General features: G+C 43.4%; 2 long non-coding RNA genes across 2 annotated transcripts; both read right to left on the reverse strand.

Moving 5' to 3' along the window:
- Positions 1-2,340: 2,340 nt before the first annotated feature.
- LOC119783358 lies at positions 2,341-2,900 on the reverse strand. Its single transcript, XR_005280782.1, has 3 exons — positions 2,820-2,900; positions 2,535-2,703; positions 2,341-2,452 (listed from the first exon to the last, which is right to left on the reverse strand). It is a non-coding gene; the product is annotated as an uncharacterized LOC119783358 (long non-coding RNA).
- Positions 2,901-5,562: 2,662 nt separating this feature from the next.
- On the reverse strand, positions 5,563-6,354 carry LOC119783366. The gene is made up of 3 exons (XR_005280786.1): positions 5,948-6,354; positions 5,760-5,831; positions 5,563-5,636 (listed from the first exon to the last, which is right to left on the reverse strand). It is a non-coding gene; the product is annotated as an uncharacterized LOC119783366 (long non-coding RNA).
- Between the last annotated feature and the right edge of the window lie 10,498 nt (positions 6,355-16,852).

Genomic DNA, 16,852 nt, shown 5'->3' on the forward strand with positions numbered 1-16,852 from the left:
AACTCCACCATGGCCAAAACCAGAGAGCTGTCAAAGGACACCCGAAACAAAATTATAGACCTGAACCAGGCTGGGAAGTCTGAATCTGCAATAGGTAAACAGCTTGGTGTGAAGAAATCAACTGTGGGATCAATTTTTAGAAAATGGAAAACATACAAGACCACTGATAATCTTCCTCGATCTGGGGCTCCACGCTCCACCCCGTGGGGTCAAAATGATCACAAGAACGGTGAGAAAAAATCCCAGAACCACACGGGGGGACCTAGTGAATGACCTGCAGAGAGCTGGGACCAAAGTAACAAAGGCTACAATCAGTAACACACTACGCCGCCAGGGACTCAAATCCTGCAGTGCCAGACGTGTCCCCCTGCTTAAGCCAGTACATGTCAAGGCCCGTCTCAAGTTTGCTAGAGAGCATTTAGATGATCCAGACGATGACTGGGAGAATATCATATGGTCAGATGAAACCAAAATAGAACTTTTTGGTAAAAACTCTACTCGTCGTGTTTGGAGGAGAGAGAATGCTGAGTTGCATCCAAAGAACACCATACCTACAGTGAAGCATGGGGGTGGAAACATCATGCTTTGGGGCTGTTTTTCTGCTAAGGGACCAGGATGACTGGTCCGTGTGAAGGAAAGAATGAATGGGGCCATTTATCGTCAAATTTTGAGTGAAAACCTCCTTCCATCAGCAAGGGCATTGAAGATGAAACGTGGCTGGGTCTTTCAGCATGACAATGATCCCAAACACACCACCCGGGTAACGAAGGAGTGGTTTCGTAAGAAGCATTTCAAGGTCCTGGAGTGGCCTAGCCAGTCTCCAGATCTCAACCCCATAGAAAATCTTTGGAGGGAGTTGAAAGTCCGTGTTGCCCAGCGACAGCCCCAGAACATCACTGCTCTAGAGGAGATCTGCATGGAGGAATGGGCCAAAATACCAGCAACAGTGTGTGAAAACCTTGTCAAGACTTACAGAAAACGTTTGATCTCTGTCATTGCCAACAAAGGGTATATAACAGAGTATTGAGATGAACTTTTGTTAATGACCAAATACTTATTTTCCACCATATTTTGCAAATAAATTCTTTAAAAATCAGACAATGTGATTTTCTGGATTTTTTTTTCTCATTTTGTCTCTCATAGTTGAGGTATATCTATAATGAAAATTACCGGCCTCTCTCATCTTTTTAAGTGGGAGAACTTGCACTATTGGTGGCTGACTAAATACTTTTTTGCCCCACTGTAAAAGTGAAAACATTTATTAAAAATGTGGTTGCTAACTGGGGTGTTTAATGTGGAGTTTGTGGATGCAGGGGAGGTGCATCTAACCTGTAATGGCAGTGGCTGTGGAGAGGCCAGAGAAGGTCCTTTTGGGTGGACCTGATGACGGCGGGGTGGCAGGCGGGTGTGATGACGGCGGGTGTGATGACGGCAGGGTGGCAGGCGGGTGAGATGACGCGGGGTGGCAGGCGGGTGAGATGACGTCGGGGTGGCAGGCGGGTGAGATGACGGCGGGGTGGCAGGCGGGTGTGATGACAGCGGGGTGGCAGGCGGGTGAGATGAAGGCAGGGTGGCAGGCGGGTGTGATGACGGCGGGGGGCAGGCGGATGTGATGATGGCAGGGTGGCAGGCGGGTGTGATGATGGCAGGGTGGCAGGCGGGTGAGATGACGCAGGGTGGCAGGCGGGTGAGATGACGGCGGGGTGGCAGACGGGTGTGATGACGGTGGGGTGGCAGGCGGGTGAGATGACGGCGGGGTGGCAGGGGGGTGTGATGACAGCGGGGTGGCAGGCGGGTGAGATGAAGGCGGGGTGGCAGGCGGGTGTGATGACGGCGGGGTAGCAGGCGGGTGTGATGACGGCAGGGTGGCAGGCGGGTGAGATGACACGGGGTGGCAGGTGGGTGAGATGACGGCGGGGTGGCAGGCGGGTGTGATGACGGTGGGGTGGCAGGCGGGTGAGATGACGGCGGGATGGCAGGCAGGTGAGATGACGGCAGGGTGGCAGGCGGGTGAGATGACAGCGGGGTGGCAGGCGGGTGAGAAGACGGCGGGGTGGCAGGCGGGTGAGATGACGGCGGGGTAGGTGTGCAATCTGTTATCTTGTGTGGCACTCTTTGTTCCTCCTGATAAGTAACCAAATGGTCCCGACTAATTTTAAGAATTTCCACTCCTTGGCTGTTGATCAGGTCCACACTTTTGCCGTCTATGGCCACAATTGTGAAGGGCCCTAGATAATTAGGGTCTAATTTTCCCCCTTTTCTCTGCTGGCTCCTCACATTAAGCCTCCAGACCTTCATACCCACCTGAAAGAACGAGGGAGTTTTTTTGGCCTTTTTTTTTGGGAGTTTTGGCCTGGTTATTATTTATTGCACTTTGAAGTGCCTCATCCAGTTTAAGGATATCCTCAGTCATTTCCTCAACTGAAATGTTGTTCTCAACACTCCCATCCACCTTTAAAATGATTTAATGGTTAGATTGAAGCATTAATATACACATTGTTCATTGTTTCTTTGACATACAAAATGCAACTCACCCTGTATTCTTCAGGGATCTCGCTGGGGTACCTTGCCTCTCTCCCAAACATTAAAAAATATGGGGAGAATTTAGTGGTAACTTGGCGCTTAGTCCTGAGTCCGAACATCACAGCATCCAAGTGCTTGTCCCACTCCTCTGGCCTCTCCTGTGCAAGTTTTGATATGGCCCTAGAAAAAAGTTAAAATCATGGAGCTATTCTTGAGTTTTTACGATTCATATACTGTTTATTTTATAACCAACAAAATTTCAAAGTGATAATTATCAAATGTTATAAAAGACATACCTCTGGATGGCCCCATTGATCCTCGCCACCAGTCCATTGGTCTGGGGATGGTAGGGAGAGCAAAGGCTTCTTTGTATCCCCAGTATATTGCATACTTTTTTGTTGATCTGTATTGGAATAAATAAAGACAGCAAATTAAATGTATTTTTAGAAATAATGCCTTTGTTTTTCATTGAGTTCAAAACATTTAAATGAGTTATTACAAAAATTCTATTCATGATAAGTGTTTAATATATTTTTATTCAATGTCAGTAGCATATATACCTCATTAATGAACTCCCGGCCTTGGTCAGTCAAGATCCTCTGGGGAGCTGGGAGTGGTTTGACTATATTATTTCTTGTCTTTTCTTTCATAATCTAATTCCCATGTAAGAGGCACCCGTTTAAGGGTCGCATTGTAAATTCAAATCATTATTTTACTCATGTTTTTCTTTCCTTGTGTCAATAACATATAATTGGGGATTGATGCATTTCGAGGAAAGGACCCAGGATCTCTGTGATGAGAAGGACCTTACAGAGGAATAGAAAAGGTGATGACGTTTGATTGTATTTATCTCACACTTAGCTGTGTTAACAAGTTTTAAATTACAAAATTCCTGAAATTATTGTGGAGCATTTTGAAGCTGTAACACTGATTGCCCAGTAGGATTGGACTGCCATTTTCTTTGAGTAAAGTTTTCTCCTGTTTTTGTTATCTTAGGAAGGTAAGATGATTGTAATCTATTTCATGTTTCTTTAAACAGGTAAGATGATTCAACAAAAGATAGACTTTTTGTTTGTTGTTTTGGCCTGAGGTCCAATCTGAAGTCCTACAATCATGTTACATGATTTATGTCATTATTATCAGAAAGGTTAATTCTCTGAGATTTAAATTTTACAGATTATTGGAGGATATTTGGAAATATTAATAATTGCTGATAAGAGAGAAGATACATCAAGAGACAATGGGACATTACTGCAACAATCAAAAGTACTCTTATTTTAATTTGAACATTAATTACAGAAAATGGATTCATGAAAAACAGGATGTGTTACATCTCTAGATTTAGTTTCAAGATACTGGTCAGTTTTTTTCTTTCCTCTCAGGATCACATCTGATAGTGAGATTTAAGGACACTGGGACAAGGACTGCCCTCACTCTGGATCAGCATAAGCCATGGACACATGAACGATATGCGAGGCCCAGGGGACCAGGACAACCAAGGAGCAGACTGACTGAACTCAAATATTAAGGGAGGTACATCAAAGAGTAATGAAAGGACAAGAGGACCAGCGAACTCTAGCTACACGTCGAAAGAATACAACACCAAGGAGCGACCAGCAGATGGACAACCGAGAGGACCAGATGTGATGAAAGCATCACAGGGGGAATGGGATCCTTCTCCAATTGAATTAGATAAGTCAAACACTACGTACTACAATAGGATTGGAATAATATGAATATTATTGTCTATGATTAGTTGATATTTGCTGATAAGAACGCTAATTGTGGTTTTTCTGTCTTACTCATTTTGAGGGGATGGATTGTAAAGACCTGTGACCCCAGGCATGAGACTGCAAACCTTCGACTTCCGCCTGCAAAATACTAAAGGCGGGAACCGGTGATCCTGTGTTCATGCCTTTAAAAGCCAAGGACAGAGCCCTGAAGTGAAAGAAATATATTTTTGATTTTTTTCAACAGGAAAGAAGACAACACAAGTATCAATTATTCTTGTATTCTGCAAATATAAACCTGATGATTGTAACATGCCATTGCTTTGCATAATAACCTGTATTACGGTTTTATTATGTCACGTTGTAAACCATCCATAGCAGGCTGTTTAGAGGAGTACTAACTGACTGACTTCTGACTGACTTTTATTATTAATTATGATACTTAGTAATGGTTAGTTAATAGTGTCATTTAAAGGTTTGTATCCCCCAACTTCCATCCATATCAGGCTGTGTTGGTAATGTTTTCACTTAAACTTCACACACATGTAAGTGCACTTAGTCGCGTAGTATTCACATCACCATGTAACATCACAAAGTATTTCATCTGCAATGAACTACAAGGGGGAATGTAGTAGCAGTTTTATTGTCTTATATCATATCAGAAATCAGAATCAGAATGTATCCTACAACATGGTCCTATACTTACTTAGCAATAAAACAGTACATCTTGAAGTTCAAGTATGAGTCTTAGCAATAATAAAGACTAATGCTGTAGAATATAAATATCTGGCTGGCTTGCCAAATATGGAAGCAGTTGTACTGCGTTATGTAGACCTGTTTCTGACCTTATGCCCACTTAGCAACACAGAGAATGCAACATGTAAACAGAGAGTCTACAAGCTGGGAGTCACGTACGAATCTTGGCAAAAACAGGGTTCTTACTGGCTGACACGCACGCAATCAGCTCATGAGCTAAGAGATTTCCAGGAAGAGCGTCCAGTGGTGCACGTGCATCCACACAGTGCGATTTGGAGCCTATAAAAGGCCGCCCACAATTGATTGAAGGTGGGGGAAATTACAGATGTGAGGACATAGCGCTGAATGTATGAAGTGTTTAAGACAGCTGTATGAATTCGGTTTTGTAAATAAATGTTCCCCCCCTTCGGATGATAGATGGTGTGAATCGTCAGCCTTCTTTCTGTCATAAGGGAATTCTACCAATGAGCTTCCATACTTCAAACTGATAAAAAAAACCAGGATGCACTGACTGACTTCCTCAGCAGTCTTGTTTTTTATGGCATATGCCTGGGGCCACTTTGTCAGGTAATCAACCATGACGCAAATATACTGATCCATTCCAATAAGCTCAAATGGTTTTGAAACCTGTCACACATAAAATATCACAATTAATATGTATGTCATATGTCCTCAATAAGTACAATGTCAAACACATTTTATCTAAAAGTAAAATATAATATGACTGAAATTATGTTGTTGTTTATTTACTTTTATTGGTGTGTACTCCACCTCCTGCTTAATGACGACTCTGCTGGCCTGGCATGCAGTACACTGGTTCACCTGACAAGGAAACAAAAAAAACAAGTATGATCATTTTCCACATCTGTGTGACTTAGAGTCCCATAATTTATTTTTAGATAGATAGATATGGCAGGATAACATACACTCATACTGACCCACTGTTTAATGTCGTCTGACAAGCCAGGCCAGTAAAATCTTTTTGAGATGGCCTCTGTTGACTTTTTCTGGCCACAGTGTGCACCAGTGCTGCTGGCATGAAAGTCTACAAAGACTACATTGGCCTCCTCTTTTCCACGGAGCACCTTGGCCTTATGACAATTAGGCTGTCCTCTATGTCTTAGGTAGTACAGATGGCCATCTGCAAGAAAAATAAATAAATTATTAATTACAAGCATGTACTATGAAAACTATTTAATAATTTAACAATTTATCACACAAGAAGTAAGCTATGTTAAGCTGACCATGTTTTTAAAAAAGTCTTAGAGAAACACTAAATATGCGTTCAAAGATGCACAAGCTCGTCTTAGAGCGCACTTCCCAAATGGACACTTAACTATCAATTATAGACCATCAAAAAGAACACAAATAGCTGCAATATCTAAAATTTTTTTAAAACAAAACAATTATATATGTATAACTAACGACACAAATTCTGGTACTTCTTACAACAAGAAAAATAAGAAAATGTACAGGTGCTGGTCATAAAATTAGAATATCATGAAAAAGTAGATTGATTTCAGTAATTCCATTTAAAAAGTGAAACTTGTATATTATATTCATACATTACATACAAACTCATATATTTCAGATGTTTATTTTGTTTAATTTTGATGATTACAAATGACAACAAATGAAAATTTCAAATTCATCATATCAGAAAATTAGAATATTGTGAAAAGGTTCAAAATTGATGGCCCCTGGTGCCACACTCTAATCAGCTAATTAACTCAAACCACCTGCAAAAGCCTTTAAATGGTCTTTCAGTCTAGTTCTATAGGCTACACAATCATGGGGAAGACTGCTGACTTGACAGTTGTCCAAAAGACGACCATCGACACCTTGCACAAGGAGGGCAAGACACAAAAGGTCATCGCTAAAGAGGCTGGCTGTTCACAGAGCTCAGTGTCCAAGCACATTAATAGAGAGGCGAAGGGAAGGAAAAGATGTGGTCGAAAAAAGTGTACAAGCAAGAGAGATAACCGCACCCTGGAGAGGATTGTGAAACAAAACCCCTTCAAAAATGTGGGGGAGATTCACAAAGAGTGGACTGCAGCTGGAGTGAGTGCTTCAAGAACCACCACACACAGACGTATGAAAGACATGGGTTTCTGCTGTCGCATTCCTTGTGTCAAGCCACTCTTGAACCACAGACAGCGTCAGAAGCGTCTAAAGAGAAACAGGACTGGACTGCTGGTGAGTGGTCCAAAGTCATGTTCTCTGATGAAAGTAAATTTTGCATTTCCTTTGGAAATCAAGGTCCCAGAGTCTGGAGGAAAAGAAGAGAGGCACTTCATCCACGTTGCTTGAAGTCCAGTGTAAAGTTTCCACAGTCAGTGATGGTTTGGGGTGCCATGTCATCTGCTGGTGTTGGTCCATTGTGTTTTCTGAGGTCCAGGGTCAACGCAGCCACATACCAGGAAGTTTTAGAGCACTTCATGCTTCCTGCAGCTGACCAACTTTTTGGAGATGCAGATTTCATTTTCCAACAGGACTTGGCACCTGCACACAGTGCCAAAGCTACCAGTACCTGGTTGAAGGACCATGGTATCCCTGTTCTTAATTGGCCAGCAAACTCTCCTGACCTTAACCCCATAGAAAATCTATGGGGTATTGTGAAGAAGAAGATGCAATACACCAGACCCAACAATTCAGAAGAGCTAAAAGCCACTATTAGAGCAACCTGGGCTATCATAACACCTGAGCAGTGCCACAGACTGATCGACTCCATGCCACGCCGCATTGCTGCAGTAATACAGGCCAAAGGAGGCCCAACTAAATACTGAGTGCTGTACATGCTCATACTTTTCATGTTCATACTTTTCATTTGGCCAACATTTCTATAAATCCTTTGTTTTTATTGGTCTTCAGTAATATTCTAATTTTCTGATATGATGAATTTGAGATTTTCATTTGTTGTCATTTGTAATCATCAAAATTAAACAAAATAAACATCTGAAATATATGATTTTGTATGTAATGTATAATTATAATATACAAGTTTCACTTTTTAAATGGAATTACTGAAATCAATCTACTTTTTCATGATATTCTAATTTTATGACCAGCACCTGTATAAGTCCCTCGGACATTATACCCTCGCCATTTCCCGAGGACCCATCTCACCTTGCACTTCAAAAGCCTTTGACTTTCGTCGAAAATTGCTCTGTTGGAATGCAGATAAGCCAAGGGGCATAGTTCAATCGGTTAAGAATGACTTTATTTGGTCAAAGAGACTGGGATCCATGGTGAACAACGTGGCAAGTGCGTATAGTGTCCAGCGCACGTATGCGTATGTCAATTAAGAAGCTCTGTTGAAGTGTGCACTGTTAAGGAAGAAATTTCTAAAAAGTTAACTTTGGAAAAAAGTTTGGCTCTCTCTCTTCCTCTGGATCCCAGGTCCTTTCGGCGGCCACGTGTAGCCACAAGGAAAACAACAATGCGTGTTGACGTCACAGAATTACAGAGTTTAATCCAATATAAGACAATGCATAAACTTAGAAGTAAGACAATGCACAAACTTACACCAGAAACTGCAGAACAACAGAGACATACATTCATTTACCTGACATAAATGGAGAGAAGGAAAGAAAGCAAAGACGTACAAAGACATCTTTGGAGAGTTGCAAGAGCAAATCTGATTTGTTACTTCTGTGTAGAAAGTTTTATAATGTAGGTGTGTCTTTCCTTTTAGTATATTCAGTTAAGGCGTCCCTCCGCTTGACCAATTGGAAGCTACCTTGGACACTCAGAAAAACTTAGAACTTCCCCTAATTTATGGCAAAAATCTGGGGCCATTTGCTCCTTTGTTTTAACAAGAAAAAGCGGAGAGCTTGTCCGGGCGTCCAGGAATTCTAAGGTCATCTGGCTAAGGAAAACATAAGATTTCAAGGATAGCTGTGGAATCCGGGGTCTCTCCTGCTATAAATTCTCAGGAACATACTTAAATTCAGTAATTTGGTTCAAGGAAAGGTTATCTTCACAAACCCAATTTTGCTCTTCTGCACTATTCACCCCAAAAGATTGAATCCTGCCTTAAACCAAAAATAACACATAGAATCAACAGAACATGGGATACAATTCCTTTTTCTCACCTATGAAACATAATATTCAATCCTAAGTATACAAGCTAACACATTTTCCAATACCCCATTTAGCATAGATCCTGAGCAATTTTCTAATACTAAACAAAACATTTTTCATTCAAACAATTTCCATGATTCTGATATTGTCACAGATAGTACAATTTTCAAATGCATTCATCATCTACTAAACTAGTTAATTCTAAAATTAGATAATACAATTTTCATTTAAAAAACATGCTATTAGTACTTAGAAAAATGTCTTAAAAACTAAATGTTAGTGTTTTAACATTCTACATTGTATTCAGTTTCACACCATCCCAGATGTTGGTTCTGGAAGACTTTTGATCTTCTGTGAACCAAGCAGACCTCTCTCCTGTACTCCGAATACTTACCCATCAATAGTTTAGTTTTTAAATCATTAACACGAACTTGTTCAAAATTAAGAAATATGTTCAAAATGAGAGTGTTCAACATACCTTTTACACATGCCATAAGATTAACTGAATTAAAAACTAAAAATAATAATTTTTCTTTAACAGCACGCAGTATGCATTTGCAGTCCGCATGCCTCAAAGGAATCAATGCAATGCATAAATAGCATTTTTACACTTGTCAAATATGGTTTCAAGCTACTGATGTTCAACTGTAAGGGGAGTTCGGCCTCAAAATCACTTCATGTCCCTCATCAGTAATATAGAATAGATTTTATATCTTTGGCTTTCACGACTTGTAAACTGCGTAAAGAGTTAGTGTGAGAAATATGAGGTTGTAATCTGTCACATATGATGCTTCAGCGTCAAGACCAGACATTTCGAGGCAGTAAATATATTATAGTTACAAGGAAGGTGCTGCAATCAATTTTTGGCAGGTCAAAATGTCTTTTTAGTGTGTTAAAGAGTTCCAAGCTATTTTGTGAGCTCAGATCTTTAAATTATGGAGGTTCTGAATGAAATCAAGTCATATTTGGGCAGATATCCCCTTTGAATGAGAGTATTTGGGCTTTAATCAGTTTCTAGCAAGTCGGCTGGTCAAAACGCCCTGCTAGAAATTGATTAAAGGCCAAATATGGTTGAAGAAAGGTGAGTTTTCCCTAAAAAAGGACTTGTTCTATTTAAAATAAGATGCTTCTGAATGAAATCAAGTCATATTTGGGCAGATATCCCCTTTAAATGAGAGTATTTGGGCTTTAATCAGTTTCTAGCAAGTCGGCTGAAGTCAAAACGCCCTGCTAGAAATTGATTAAAGGCCAAATGTGGTTGAAGAAAGGTGATTTTTGCCTAAAAAGGACTTGTTCTATTTAAAATAAGATGCTTCTGAATGAAATCAAGTCATATTTGGGCAGATATCCCCTTTGAATGAGAGTATTTGGGCTTAAATTGTCACAGTCTTGGTTTTGTTATGTTTATTTAGAGTATTCAGTCTTACTTTTCTCCTTGTTTTAGTGTCTAATTATTATTTTGTTGTTTTCTTGTTAGTTCCTGTCCTCCAGGTTTTCCATTTGTTGTCCTCTGCTGCCCTCTTGTGTCCTCTATTCCTAGCTCTGTTTTCTGCTCTGTCCCCCCTTGCTGTTTTCTCTTTTCTGCCAGCACCTGTTGCCAATTTCCTCGTCAGCTCTCTCTTTGTCCTGTCCCCTTTAAAAACCCTCCTTCTTCAGTTTTTGTTTGCTGGATCCTTGTCTTAAATCTCATCAAACCTCTGGTCAGTTCTCTGCCGTCCTTCCTTGTCTCTTCCTGGTTCTTAGTTTTGGTTTTTCCCTGATGTCTCCTAGATTCTGGTTCTGAAGATATTTTTGTTGGACTTTTTGACTCCTGCCTCTGAGCCTGTTTACCTCCTGCCTCAGAACCTGAAAACCCATTAAAACACTTAAATTCATCTCAACCAACTCGTCTCTGCATTTGGGTCCTCTACCAACACCACCAAATCGTGACAGAAGGATCTTTCTCTGCTCATCTCTACATTGGACAGCCTACCTCTGATCAGCCCACCTTGGAAGCGGGTGAGTGCAGCAAGGCAGGTAAAGGAGAAACTGGAAAAATTCCCTGACTTCCGTGACTTTTTTCTCCAAACTGGTTACATTGCTGTAGCTGAGTGGAATATACAGGATGCTTTTGCTCAGCTACACAATAAACCTATACCACCCAAACCACCACTCCGAGACATAACTCAGCTTCCACCAACCTCTGAATCCGAGCCTCCATCTGCTGCAGCTGCTGGTTCACCTCTGCCTTCTGCCTCTTCCAGGCGTAGGAACCGCCGCCGGGGTAAGAAGGCCTTTCCATCTCCTGTGGGTCAGCCTGACCCCTCCACTCTCTCTGTTGTTCAGCCAGCAGCAGGTCTCAGTCCTCTTCCTCACCAGGTCAGTCAATTCCGTCCCAGTAAGCACCAGTTAGATCAGCAGATTGTTCCCTCGGTCAGAAAACTCAAACTCACGGCACTTATCAAAACCCCTGCAGCTAGAGCTCTCCGTCAGTCAGATCCCAGATCAGAACCAGATTCTTTTCCTATTTCTCTAGCCTCTGAGTCTGCCAGCATTCCGTTTTCTCCAGCTCACGTTAGCCATCCAGCTTCAGGACCCGGAAGTGATCTGTTTCCGTTAGCCTCAGAACCAGTTAGCTTACCAGTTCCTTTAGCTTTAGAGTCCGTCAGTCACCCTGTTTCTCCAGTTTCTGTTAACACTTCTTTTCCTTTAGTTCCAGAGCCCGGTAGCGTTTTTGTTCCACTAGCTTCAGAACCCGCCATCATTCACGCATCTCCTGTTTTTCAGCCCATTAGCATTCCAGAATCATTAGTGTCAGAACCCGGAAGTAATTCTGTATCTCCAGTTAGCATTGCTGATTCTCTAGCCATAAAACCCCAGACAGTCAGAGCTCCCCACATTCAGGAGTCTGATCTCTGGAATTTCTATTATGGGGATAGAGATGATCTTTTCCCGTTTATGCCACCTCATATCTCTCCTCCCCAGCCAGAATCGGTCAGTAAACCAGTTAGCTTAGCGTGCGAACCCGTTAGCAGACCTGTTAGCCTTGAGTCAGAACCAGTTAGTGAACCTGCAAACCTAGCTTCTGATCACTTTAGTACATCTTTCCCCTTAGTTTTAGAGCCAGTTACCTCGCCTGATTTTCTAGCCTCAGAACCAGTTCACATACCAACCAGTTTAGCGTATGAATCCATTTCCAAACCAGTTAGTGTAAAACCAGAACCCATTAGCCCAGTTTTTAAGACCCCCCGATGTAAGAGACGGCGTCGCCGTAAGCACGCTCTGAGCCGTCTAGAGACCCCTGAGCCTGCTCTGTGCCGTCCGGAGACCCCTGAGCCTGCTCTGTGCCGTCCATAGACCCCTGAGCCTGCTCTGCATACTTTTCGAAAGGCTTCTGAGATCGGGGTTAGTGAAGATACGCCACAGCGGGTGCCCCAAACCGCCAAGAGCCCTCTGCGGGCACTTCAAGCCACCTCAGAGACTGAACCTGTGCCGCCATGGGCAGTTTCCTCCATTCCTGATGAGGAGCCACAGTCGGTGGTCTCCTCCGTTCCTGATGTGGAGCCACAGTCGGTGGTCTCCTCCGTTGCTGATGTGGAGCCACAGTCGGTGGCCTCCCCTGTTCCTGAGGTGGAGCCGCAACCGGCGAGCTCCCCTGTTCCTGAGGTGGAGCCGCAACCGGCGGGCTCCCCTGTTCCTGAGGTGGAGCCGCAATCGGCGGGCCCCTCTGTTCCTGTCCAGGGGCTGCAATCGGCGGGCCCCTCTGTTCCTGTCCAGGGGCCGCAATCGGCGGGCCCCTCTGTTCCTGTCCAGGGGCCGCAATCGGCGGGCCCCTCTGTTCCTGTCCAGGGGCCGCAATCGGCGGGCCCCTCTGTTCCTGAGCCGCAGTCGGCGGCCACGTCTGAGGCTGTTCCTGAGCCGCAGTCGGCGGCCACCTCTGAGGCTGTTCCTGAGCCGCAGTCGGCGGCCACCTCTGAGGCTGTTCCTGAGCCGCAGTCGGCGGCCACCTCTGAGGCTGTTCCTGAGCCGCAGTCGGCGGCCACCTCTGAGGCTGTTCCTGAGCCGCAGTCGGCGGCCACCTCTGAGGCTGTTCCTGAGCCGCAGTCGGCGGCCACCTCTGAGGCTGTTCCTGAGCCGCAGTCGGCGGCCACCTCTGAGGCTGTTCCTGAGCCGCAGTCGGCGGCCACCTCTGAGGCTGTTCCTGAGCCGCAGTCGGCGGCCCCCTCAGAGACTGTTGCTGAGCCGCAGTCGGCGGTCCCCTCAGAGACTGTTGCTGAGCTGCTGCAACGGAAACGTCGTCCTCCTCCGAGATTCCTGCTGCAACGGAGACGTCGTCCTCCTCCGAGGTTCCTGCTGCAACGGAGACGTCGTCCTCCAATGGTCCCCCTTCGTTGCCTGACCCATGGCCGGCCACCTGAACGTCTGCCGTGCCCCCGGCCCCGCGGCCGGCCTCCAGAGACTCTTCCTCGCCTCCGGCCCCGCGGCCAGCCTCCAGAGACTCTTCCTCTACTGCCTCCGGAGACTTTTTGTTGCCCTCGCCCACCCTGGGTGGGTTGTTTTTTTTTTGTTTTTGTTTTGGACTCTGTTTTGTTTTCGTGCCCTCCTTCCTGGTTCCCCCTCCGCCCACCCTGGGTGGGTTGTTTTTGTTTCTGGACATTTTAGGGCGTCTGGGATACGCCCTTAAGTGGGGGGTACTGTCACAGTCTTGGTTTTGTTATGTTTATTTAGAGTATTCAGTCTTACTTTTCTCCTTGTTTTAGTGTCTAATTATTATTTTGTTGTTTTCTTGTTAGTTCCTGTCCTCCAGGTTTTCCATTTGTTGTCCTCTGCTGCCCTCTTGTGTCCTCTATTCCTAGCTCTGTTTTCTGCTCTGTCCCCCCTTGCTGTTTTCTCTTTTCTGCCAGCACCTGTTGCCAATTTCCTCGTCAGCTCTCTCTTTGTCCTGTCCCCTTTAAAAACCCTCCTTCAGTTTTTGTTTGCTGGATCCTCGTCTTAATCTCTCTTCCAGGTTCTTAGTTTTGGTTTTTCCCTGATGTCTCCTAGATTCTGGTTCTGAAGATATTTTTGTTGGACTTTTTGACTCCTGCCTCTGAGCCTCTTTACCTCCTGCCTCAGAACCTGAAAACCCATTAAAACACTTAAATTCATCTCAACCAACTCGTCTCTGCATTTGGGTCCTCTACCAACACCACCAAATCGTGACATTAATCAGTTTCTAGCAAGTCGGCTGGTCAAAACGCCCTGCTAGAAATTGATTAAAGGCCAAATGTGGTTGAAGAAAGGTGATTTTTGCCTAAAAAGGACTTGTTCTATTTAAAATAAGATGCTTCTGAATGAAATCAAGTCATATTTGGGCAGATATCCCCTTTGAATGACAGTATTTGGGCTTTAATACATTTTTTGCAAGTCAAAATGGCTATTTTGTGTTGTAATGGTCCTTTAAAAGAGTTCCAAGCTGTTTTGTGAGCTCAGATCTTTAAATCATGCATCTCCTGAAGGAAATCTAGTCATATTTAGGTAGAAATAACCTTTGAGTGACTATACTGTGCCTTCATTAAATTTTTGACAGGTGAAAACCGATTGAAAACTGCAAAACACATAGAAACATGGGAAACTCGTGCTATATACGACCAGATCAGATAAAAAACAATGCAGAGTCACGAGGATCGTTGCAAAAGTTATATCTTTATCGAAAACCCTCCAGTAAATCATATTTATTGTAGTGTAGTCTCCAATGTCAGGGCTACACAAAGTCATCAGACCGAGTATAGAAACATCTTTAATTAGGCCTATATTATAATGCAACTGTGTGTATCTGCATGTCATGACCGTTTAATCCAGAGAAAAGCAGGTTTACGCTATCGCTCAGCGGGCTGTGGCGCGTGCTCCCGCAAGCGCAATCAGATTCTCGCAGACATTCACTTTTTCGCATGACACCAGCAACATTTCCGAGGAGCCGCACGGCACGGAAAGTGATTCTGACAGCAAAGAAGGGGAAATTGGCATGTCTGATTTAGCGCAGCTGTTTAATTAAGAAACAGAGGTTGATGACTTTGATGGGTTCGATTAATACTTTGTATTAAATACATGAATGAAGCATAATCATACTCAGTTTTGCTCCCGCTCTATTTTTCTACCTGAAAACTAATTCAACAGCAGCCTCTGGGCCGGGTCGCCTCTGGGTCCAACACGGCGGCTGGTAGGTGTTTTTCATCTAAATAATCTAAAGGATTATAAAAGGATATTAGGATAATAAAAGCGAACATATTCTGTCGGCAGGTTTCAGGATTTTAAGTTAATTTATGCGTAATAAACTGTTTCAGAGGAGTGATCAATGCCCTGTGTCAGCAGCGATGTGTCTGTCTCATGGCCAGCTCCCAGGTTTGAATAATACTTTGTAATAAATACACCTTGCAGCTATATTTGCTGTGATCAGTGGGAATAAAGTAGTTTTAATATGTTTTTAAGTGAGAAAATCCACCTGAAAACTTAATCATTGCAGTCAGTTCATCCAGATTATCATCCTGCCTTCTATACTATTTCTGTCGGAGGCGCTCAGACCCCCCACATACCAGCGGTGCACCGACAATAGGAATGTCTCACGGCCAGTCCGGTGCGCCTTATGTGTGTGTTAAATACAGAAATGGCACACATAACTGAGACTGCGCCTTTTAGTACGGTGTGCCTTACAGTATGGTCGTGAAAATACGGTACTAAGAAAGACAGAGTAGAAGCCATCAAAACAAGAGTGGTGTCTGAAATCATGGATGCTGGCCAGTTCCATACAGGGACTACGGAAGTACCAGGTGGGTTGATAAAGGTTGCTTTATTTTAAACTGATGTAGGTTTTTTATATAGTTGTTAAAATCCTTTACTTTAAAAAAGTATACATTAATTATATTGTGTCCAGGTTGCATATGGCAAACTACATATGTACTAAAAATCCCAACATGTAGAATTATTTTGTTTCAATATAGAAAACTTTGTCTTTAGAACTTATTTGTGCTCCCCTCTGTCTCAGAATCCCCCCACCCACACTCTGTTTCAGGTGCATGTCAACAGGTACAGAAGATGGCAGTGGAGAACATAAACCAGCTGGGAAAAAGCAGCAGAAATTGTTCGGGAGCTTCTTCAAGAAACAGTGTCCCGCTGCCTCAAAACATCTCACTGAAAAGGAAAAGGTAAAAAGCGAGTTGGAGAGATATTTGGAATCACCAGATGCAGACTCCAAATGCAACCCGTTGCTGTGGTGGAAGGGCAATGAGCATCCATTTCCAAGACGACACCTACTTGCTAAAAAGTACTTATGTATCCCAGCCACCAGCTCCTCTTCTGAAGGGATTTTCAGTTCTGGAGGGAATGTTGTGACGTGCACCAGGGCTGCCTTAAAACCTCATAAAGTGAACCAACTTGTATTCCTTGCTAACAATTTGAGTTGAATAACATGTGAAAGCCAGCCTTACTCTTTGTTTTTATTTTTTTATATATACATTTTCAGTTCTGGGCAGTTTCCCACATAGTTCTAACAATTGAGAGAAAAATGCTGAGGGGCCAGCAACTTCAAATTAATAACTCAGGTTAAAGCAGGAAACTAAGCTGAACCATAACGAGGTGCCAGTAGCACCTCTAGAAGAATAGGGGTGAGAAAAAATACCCCAAAGAAATGCTAGGCTAAAGGGTGAGTTGATTTTTGTTTGGGTTTTTGTTCTTGAGTGGAGTTTGTTTACATGGTAGCCTAGTCCTACAATCTTTTAATTACCACAAGCTGGTGGTGTACTATT

Source organism: Cyprinodon tularosa, unplaced genomic scaffold (genome assembly GCF_016077235.1).
Source record: "Cyprinodon tularosa strain WSP-4 unplaced genomic scaffold, ASM1607723v1 ctg203, whole genome shotgun sequence".
NCBI lineage: Eukaryota > Metazoa > Chordata > Actinopteri > Cyprinodontiformes > Cyprinodontidae > Cyprinodon > Cyprinodon tularosa.